Raw genomic sequence first — 8,307 nt, 5'->3', positions numbered from 1 at the left:
GTTTTGAAAAATCATATATGTGTAATTGTGTGCGAGTTAATTCCATGTGCAGTAAATTAGAAGGAATTTTCAAACGTATTGTAACGCCCCGAGAACGATGCTCGAGAAGACTTCCATATATTCCGGGTTTCGTCTTTTGTTTCATTTGTGCTTACCCTTTTATTTTTGCATTGCATCATGTCATCATGCCATCATCTCATAAATCTTTTGCATCTCAACTAAATAAATTGTGTGGATCTTCGATCCATTTAAATCGAGGGAAGAGTGACTTCTCTTTATAACATATCCTCCCAATATTAGGGAGCTATATTAAATATCCCATTAACTTGGAATCACCCATCACACAATTGCATTACTCTTCAACTCTTCTTTCTATCCGACTTAACTTCATATATTTTCCTTGTCATCTCTCTCTCTCAAGCCATACCCATGCATCATCCCTCCCACTTCCTTCGTTTTTCATGTCTTTGCAAGCGACCTTATTCCTCCTCCATTAATGTTCATCTTTTCCCTATAAATCTTGCCTTTTTCCTACACCCTCTCTGTCAGATTTCATCCCATTCGAAGTTGTTTTGGTCAGGTTCAAAAATGATTGAAGTTTGAAAATAATTCAAACTCTAATTATTTTTCTACCTTCTAAAAATGCCGGAGCAATTTATTCAAACCCTACATAAATCCAGGGTTCCAGATATATTTTTATATATCTCATATTCCTAACCAAAAACCCCTGGATTTTCCCCTTTATTGATTGTTTATTTATATAAACAATAATTTAAGAAAGGGAGGATTTTGGAAAGGAGAGGGAGCTCAGCCCAGCCGTAGCAGCCCACTTGGGCCTCTCTAGGCCCACTCCAGCGCTGGCCTCTAAGGCCCAGCCCCTCCTCGATCTAACCTAGCCCCCATCTCCCGATCCCCTTGTCCTCTCCCCTCGTTCCTTCCTCGCGCCGCTAGGAGCGACAGAGAGGAGCGCAGCAGCCCACTTGGGCCTCTCTAGGCCCACTCCAGCGCTGGCCTCTAAGGCCCAGCCCCTCCTCGATCTAACCTAGCCCCCATCTCCCGATCCCCTTGTCCTCTCCCCTCGTTCCTTCCTCGCGCCGCTAGGAGCGACAGAGAGGAGCGCAGCCACCCTTCTCCCACGATCCCCGTCCTCAGCTCCCCCTCCTACCTCACCTTGGCGCGCGAGCCCCACGCCCCGCCTCCTCCTTCCACCAGCGACTCCGGTGATGGCCGCCGCCACTGAGCCCCCAACCTCTGGCAGCCCTGCTGCGAGTCCGGCGCCTTGCTTCTTCCTCGTCAACGGCGAGCCACGCCGCCCTGATCACAGCAAGGCCGCCGCTCCGGCCATGTTCTTCGTCAGAACCGGCGACCTTCGCCTTGAACCCGCTGTCTTCGTCCCATTCTGGGCCAACTTCGCGCAGTCCCTCCTCTACCTTGGCCTCGCCAAGCCCCGGCTCACCGGAGCGCCGCCAGGCGCCTGCGTCCTCGCCAAGTCCGTCGCCGCCTCTTGCCTCGTCCATCTCCGCTTGATACGTGGCGCCAAAGACCAGCAGCTCTGTTCGCCTCCATGCACCTCACTTGTTGCATGCCTCTGTCGCGAGCGCCTCGTCGAGGCCGTGGTTCGCCTGGGGCCGACCTTTCTCTTCGCGTGCACAACCAGCTGGCCTCGTCCCTACGCATGAAGACGCTAAGACCGTTTCGGGATTCATCGAAAACCGCTACTGATGACTCGAACATCTACGGAAGCTCATGCAACTATGAACGTGAACGACTACCATCGACCCCAAGTTACTCGGATTCGTCAAGTTCCTCTTCGAAACATGTACCACTACCGCCGTCGAGATCGCGAGAACCTCTACCGTCGACCCTAGAGCGTGCGAGAACGACTACTTTCACTACCGCCGTCGCGAGAACGTCTACTTCCTCTACTTTGCACCGAACGAGAACTATCCTATTTGCACGCTTCGAAGGTATAACCCCGAGACGACGTCCTTGAACGAATGCATGTGTGATGTATGAGATGCTCGTGCTTGCACCGTGCTCAATTTGTCGATGCATGTTGCCCTCTTTTACCTTGTCACCATCATGTGGGAACCCGGTAATCGGGAGCACCCCACCTTCTATTGCATGTCACACTCCCGTCGCACTTTCTTTGCACCGGGATCTCAATCGAGTTACCGGAACCGGAACGTTGCCGTGGCACTGTTTCGTTATCGTTGTCGTGGCTCCCCTTTTCATTTCCGCCACGTTGACAAATGCTTCTTAATATGCCCTTGTCAACTTTTCTTAAAATTGCATAAAACTTGCACATGTCATTCGCATCATGATAATAACATTTAAATGTTAAAATTGTTGTTGCACCAAATTGATAATTGCATATGGGGATTTACCGAATTTGTTGGTTGTTATTTCCGGCCTCATTTAAACTTGCCTAAATGTTTAGTTTTCTTATGTTTCCCCTCTTGCCATGCTAACAACATTTAATATTGTTGGATACATAAACGAGATCGAACTAAATAATTGATGTGGTGCTCCGTCAATATGCAACTCGTTGCATATTGAGCTCCACTTAATTTGTAGTTTTGGTTGTTGCACTTTGCCATGCCATGCATATTTAAACCGGACATGCATCATACTTGATTGCGCTTCGTGCCATGATTATGTGATGGTTGTTTTACTATGTTGTGTGCTTCTTTCCGGTGTTTGCTTCTTCGGGTTGGTTCCGATAACGTCGCGTTTGTGAGGATCCGTTCGTCTACGTCTGTTTGTCTTCTTCATGGACTCATTCTTCTTCCTTGCGGGATCTTAGGCAAGATGATCATACCCTCGAAATCACTTCTATCTTTGCCTTGCTAGTTGCTCGCTCTTTTGCTATGCCTATGCTGCGATACCTACCACTTGCTTATCATGCCTCCCATATTGTTGAACCAAGCCTCTAACCCACCTTATCCTAGCAAACCGTTGTTTGGCTATGTTACCGCTTTGCTCAGCCCCTCTTATAGCGTTGTTAGTTGCAGGTGAAGATTGAAGTTTGTTCCCTGTTGGAACATGGAGATGTTGTTCCTTATTGGAAGATGTTTACTTGTTGGGATATCACAATATCTCTTATTTAATTAATGCATCTATATACTTGGTAAAGGGTGGAAGGCTCGGCCTTATGCCTGGTGTTTTGTTCCACTCTTGCCGCCCTAGTTTCCATCATATCGCTGTTATGTTCCCGGATTTTGCGTTCCTTACGCGGTTGGGTGATAATGGGAACCCCTTGACAGTTCGCCTTGAATAAAACTCCTCCAGCAATGCCCAACCTTGGTTTTACCATTTGCACTAACAACCTACCACCTTCCCTTGGGTTCTGCAGACTCAAGGGTCATCTTTATTCTAACCCCCCCGGGCCAGTGCTCCTCTGAGTGTTGGTCCGACCGAGCAGACTGCGGGGCCACCTCGGGGCAACTTGAGGTTTGGTTTTACTCGTAGGATGTCTCATCTGAGTGTGCCCTGAGAACGAGATATGTGCAGCTCCTATCGGGATTTGTCGGCACATTCGGGCGGTGTTGCTGGATTTGTTTTAACTTGTCGAAGTGTCTTGTAGAACCGTGATACCGAGTCTGATCGGAACGTCTCGGGAGGAGGTCTATTCCTTCGTTGACCGTGAGAGCTTGTGATGGGCTAAGTTGGGACACCCCTGCAGGGATTTGAACTTTCAAAAGCCGTGCCCGCGGTTATGGGCAGATGGGAATTTGTTAATGTCCGGTTGTAGATAACTTGAACTTTAACTTAATTAAAATGAATCAACTGAGTGTGTTACCGTGCTGGTCTCTTCTCGGTGGAGTCCGGGAAGTGAACACGGTGTTGGAGTTATGCTTGACGTAGGTTGTTCTAGGATCACTTCTTGATCATACTTTTATCGACCGTGCTTTGCCTTCTCTTCTCGCTCTCATTTGCGTACGTTAGCCACCATATATGCTAGTCGCTTGCTGCAGCTCCACCTCATACCTTTACCTTACCCATAAGCTTAAATAGTCTTGATCGCGAGGGTGCGAGATTGCTGAGTCCCCGTGGCTCACAGATACTTCCAAAACCAGTTTGCAGGTGCCGATGAGTCCGCGCAGTTCGTGCAACCCAGCTCAGGAGGAGCTCGATGAAGATCTTGTCCTTTGTGTCGTTTCGTTCTAGTTGATTAGTAGTGGAGCCCAGTTGGGGTCGATCGGGGACCTTTGTCGCATTTGGGGTTCTTCTTTTATTTTGGTTCCGTAGTTGGACCTTGATTGTATTTGGATGATGTAATGCTTTATTCATGTAATTGTGTGAAGTGGCGATTGTAAGCCAACTATGTATCTTTTCCTTATGTATTACATGGGTTGTGTGAAGATTACCTCACTTGCGACATTGCTTTCAATGCGGTTATGCCTCTAAGTCATGCTTCGACACGTGGGAGATATAGCCGCATCGAGGGCATTACAAGTTGGTAATTAGAGCCTTCCCCGACCTTAGGAGCCCCCACCGATTGATCGTTCTTAGCAGCCGCTGTTGTGTCTAGAAAAATGTTTTGAGTCATTTAGGAATTATATATCGGAGAGTTTAGGAATTCTTTTTACTTCCCAATCTCCTCATCGCTCTGGTAAGGCATCCTGACGTAGGGTTTTGACTCTTCTCTTCTCAAATTTCACTAAAAAAAAATTTAGGATCACGCGGGTATCTTGGAATCGTTCCGATGGTTTTGTGACGAGAACATTGTCTTGGTGCCTCCTGTCAGGGGTTTAGTGGAAGTGTCCCGGGGAGTTGAGCTCTGAGGTGTTGTCGTCATAATTTTATCGTTGCAGTTCTGGAATACCTGAGTTTAGTACGCCGACATCGAAAATCTCTTTTATGCAGTTCGTTGGTGAGATAACCTCGACGCCACCCAGTACTGGGGCGGGAGTTCGGGAGTATTGCCATAACTCGTATAACGGATGCTTTTCGAAGGTTGAGGTAGATGGTTTCCGAAGGTTTCTTGGTTATGTGTTGAAGGATGGATACAGCTGGATGTAGGATTTGCTAGTTTGGGTGAGATATTATGCTTCCCCTGTATCCCCAACACCTGATTGCATAACCGGAAAATTTCGGGAGTTTCATAAGTGGGAATTCAAGTAGTTCGTAGGATATCTTTTCGACAGATGTATGATATGAAATTGGGGTTCGACGTCTAGTGGTCCGCCTATTCACAGTTGGTTTTACAGTGGTCTCATTGTGTCTTAAAGAGTCCTTGGCTATGCCGACTCGGGGACGCTTCGTATGTCATGTGCACTGCCTTGTACATGATGGTGCTGTACGATCGAGCCCGTGTAGGCCCCACCACAAAAACTTCGGATGAAATCTCTATCATATGTTTGTTCCGGCTTATTCTACAAGCCAATCCTTTGTTTTTTGTTTTGAGTTGTGGTATTCGAGTTGCTTCAAAGTCAAATGTTGATTCCATATTTTTCCTAAGCGGTGTTCTCATACTCCTATGTGAATACTAAACCTTCATGATAATCGAGACTGTCATGTCAATCCTTTTCAATTGGTGTGCTTCTCTTCAAGTGGATCCGATCATTTCAACTTCCGCAAGATCAATTATCACTTCTTCTCAACGGTGTTTGTTTCATCTGTCTCCAAGTTGCCTTTGTTTTCCCGCCCACCCACCCTTTTTCCTCAAGGACTCAGATTTCTTAATCAAGCATCCTTTTATTCTTGTGAAGTCTCTTGATTCTTTTCTTTGAATGTTCTACCCGGTGGTTCACATGAAGATGCTCTTCTAGTTCGTCATTCCTCACTCATTTTTCATCTCGGGTGGTTTCAAGTCAAGATTTGGTGATCTTACCCTTTCCTCATTTCAATGTCGTCTCATACCGGTGCACCTCTTAATCATTCACCTCGCGCTATTCTGTTGTTCCGGAGTGCTGAAAATATCTCGGATGATTCGTTTCCATTCTCAATCCGTTCAACATGTTTCGAGGATGTTATCTCATTCAAGCCTTTTAATTCAACCGATGCAATCTTCTTTTAAATTGTTCTACGGTGTTTCTTTTGAGTGGGCCCTAACCCACATGTCTTTTTCCAGGATCTTACCTGACTCTTCTTATTTTCCCGGAGCTATCCAAATTTCTTTTCGAAGTGTGACGTAAGAATGAATTATCATCAGTCATACGTATTTCTCCAAGATCTGCCAAATTCTTTTAACCATTGGCTCAACCTTTCTATTCATCATCCCGGAGTATCTCAACAATTAATGGTGGTGTTTCTTGTCGTCATTCTCGGATTTTGAAGACCGAAGAGGAGTTTTTCCTCCATATCTTATCCGTTCTCTCGGAGACTCGTGGTTCTAATTCGAGACCATCCTCTCATAATTGTTTGATTGTGAGAATTCTTCTTATCCATCCGGAGCAATTTAGGAGCCTTTTCAGTTTGATTCTCCAGAGCCCATCATCTCAGAAGTATTCATTCTCAGCTTTCAGCTCTCTTTCTCCAAATCTTACCGGTGCATCATTCAAATATTCTGTAATAAGTTCGTGATCTCTTCATTCTCTTGTATCTAAATTCCCCTCAAGTATCTTCATTTTCTCTCTAATTCTTCCCGGTGCTTCTTTATTTTTCTTCTTCGTTCATTTTCAATTCTTACGGTGGTTCGCTCAAGATTCTTCTTACCTTGTTATCATATCAATTCATTTGTTTTTTTCAATCCTACCGGTGGATTCGTCGAAGACGTTCTCAAGTTTATGTCATATCGCTCTTAATCCTTGGTACGAGAATAAGTAGTGTGCCAAATCCGTTGCTTGGCATCAATTTAATTGATGAAGGATAAGCATAATGTAATTCTTATTCTTGTTTCATCCATATGTTAATCTTTTCTTCCGGAGTTTGTTCACGATGATTAAATTCTTGATTTCAAGTGCTCATCTTTCTTTCCCGGAGTTCCAAGCTCTAATTATCATGGAGATCCATCTAAATCATTGCAAGGATTCACCTTGTGTTTTCATTTTCTCTTTCTTTTGTTACCGGAGTTCTTCATGGAGGCTCGACACGGTGTTTCATCAAGGAATTAATTCCTTCTCGAAGTTTTCATCGAGATTCTTGTCTAAGGAGCTCAAGCATTCTTCATCTTGCTATCCGGAGTGCAATTCTTTCTTCCGTATCTTTGGAGGTGGTATTATGTCATTTTTGATAATTTGAGTTCATGTTTCATGATTCACATGTTTTCAAGAGTGAGGTATTTAAATCCACCAATCTCTTCATTGGAGTTATCTCGGTTTAGATTTCACCGAAAGCCTTCCATTGGGAATGTTGCTATTTATGGTGTTTATAAATGACCCAAGTTATTCATCTATCCTCCCGGTGAATTAAGCTTCTCATCTCCTTGTTGTTATCAATCTAATATATCGTTCCTGTTAGTGGCAGAATTGTCACCTCATAATTTGAGATGTATTCCATAAGACCATATCAAGCTTATTCTTTTCGTTGTTGGTATTTTCCAACAACTCCGTTCGACCCTTCTCCTAAGGATGCCTTCTCAAGCTCTTTTGGCAGAAGTTGGCATTTTCTCGTCATTTCTCCTATTTCAATTATCTATCTTCTATTCTTTTGTTCCGGAGCCATTGTGATGTTGCTTTCTTCAACCATCATCTCGCTTCATCAAAGATTATGTTCTTTTCATGATTGTCCATTTAACCGGAGTGTTGTGCCCTTTTCCTCAACTTCTTTTCGTCTTATCAAGTCTTGTACCACTTTTCAATTGGAGTGCTACCCGAAGTTGTTCTTCCTTGTTTCCTTTTCCTAACAGAGTGTTTTCTACTTTGTTCATCTCCGTTGCATTCTTTCTTTCCATTTTGACCAACCTCTCAAGGTTCATGGTTTCACTTGTTTGTCAAGAAGCAACTTAGTTTTACCTCTTCTCTTTCTCTTCCATTTTTTCCCTCCGGTGCCATTCTAGATCTCGGGACGAGATCCTCTCATAGTGGTGGAGTGTTGTAACGCCCCGAGATCGATGCTCGAGAAGACTTCCATATATTCCGGGTTTCGTATTTTGTTTCATTTGTGCTTGCCCTTTTATTTTTGCATTGCATCATGTCATCATGCCATCATCTCATAAATCTTTTGCATCTCAACTAAATAAATTGTGTGGATCTTCGATCCATTTAAATCGAGGGAAGAGTGACTTCTCTTTATAACATATCCTCCCAATATTAGGGAGCTATATTAAATATCCCATTAACTTGGAATCACCCATCACACAATTGCATTACTCTTCAACTCTTCTTCTATCCGACTTAACTTCATATATTTTCCTTGTCATCT

Source organism: Triticum urartu, chromosome 3 (genome assembly GCF_003073215.2).
Source record: "Triticum urartu cultivar G1812 chromosome 3, Tu2.1, whole genome shotgun sequence".
NCBI lineage: Eukaryota > Viridiplantae > Streptophyta > Magnoliopsida > Poales > Poaceae > Triticum > Triticum urartu.
The sequence above is the reverse complement of the archived record's forward strand: the minus strand, read 5'-3'. Positions refer to the sequence as shown.